This window comes from Cucurbita pepo, unplaced genomic scaffold, assembly GCF_002806865.2.
Source record: "Cucurbita pepo subsp. pepo cultivar mu-cu-16 unplaced genomic scaffold, ASM280686v2 Cp4.1_scaffold003548, whole genome shotgun sequence".
Classification (NCBI taxonomy): Eukaryota; Viridiplantae; Streptophyta; class Magnoliopsida; order Cucurbitales; family Cucurbitaceae; genus Cucurbita; species Cucurbita pepo.
Window position 1 is genome coordinate 1 of NW_019649554.1, and position 880 is coordinate 880.

Genomic DNA, 880 nt, shown 5'->3' on the forward strand with positions numbered 1-880 from the left:
GGCTGTTGCTCGAACTTCGATCAATCTATCCAATCGGTATACTATTCCCGTCTTAGTAGTAGTAACAGAGAATAGCATCCGATTGTAAAAGCGGAAAGATCTAGAACTTGAAGTTCATACATCTAATCTCGTCTCGTTTCTTAGTTAGAAATCGTACCAGAGGAAGATTTGAGATGGCAGGAGTAGAGGAACTGAGAATTCTGAGGAAATTGAGGACCGCAACTTGAATTCTCGCAAGGACCTATTCGAAATCAATGCTTGAGATGAAAGAACACCGAGCAGAGATCATAGAAGATGAGGATGATGATGAAGCGAAGATCATACCTCTTGAGGAGTGAGGATATCGGCGTAGCAGAGCTCTTGATCGGAGAAAAATCTCATGGAGGATTTGAATAAACCCGTCGTCTCCATTCTACTATATTTTGTTAAACCACTTCCGTTCCCTCCAACATTTATAATGTCTTAATCGGTAAGAGAATCTTCAAATTAAGAATGCTCCGGAGACTAATAAATAAATAAATAAATAAATAATCTTATTATTACCATTTTTTTAAAATATAATTTAAATAACTACAGGATAAGATTATCTTGCATAATACACAATTTTTGGAAATCTCAACCCAGGGGCACAATGGTAATTTTACCATAACGTACATCCAACATCGCCCTCTTGAAATCCTTAACATGCATTTTCTAACCCTCCCAAATCTTCGTTCCAAAGTCTTTAACATACATTTTCTAACAAGATATGCTCGCATGCTAATATGTTCTAGCGACCCATAACAAGCGCATTTTAAAACCGTGAGGTTGACAACTATACGTACCAAACCAAAACAAACAATATCTACGGGCCGTTGGCTTAGGTTGTTACAAGTTCGAA

At 37.4% G+C, this 880-nt stretch overlaps 1 long non-coding RNA gene across 1 annotated transcript; it reads right to left on the bottom strand.

Moving 5' to 3' along the window:
- On the bottom strand, positions 1–433 carry LOC111786940. Its single transcript, XR_002813854.1, has 3 exons — positions 325–433; positions 158–241; positions 1–25 (listed from the first exon to the last, which is right to left on the bottom strand). It is a non-coding gene; the product is annotated as an uncharacterized LOC111786940 (long non-coding RNA).
- Between the last annotated feature and the right edge of the window lie 447 nt (positions 434–880).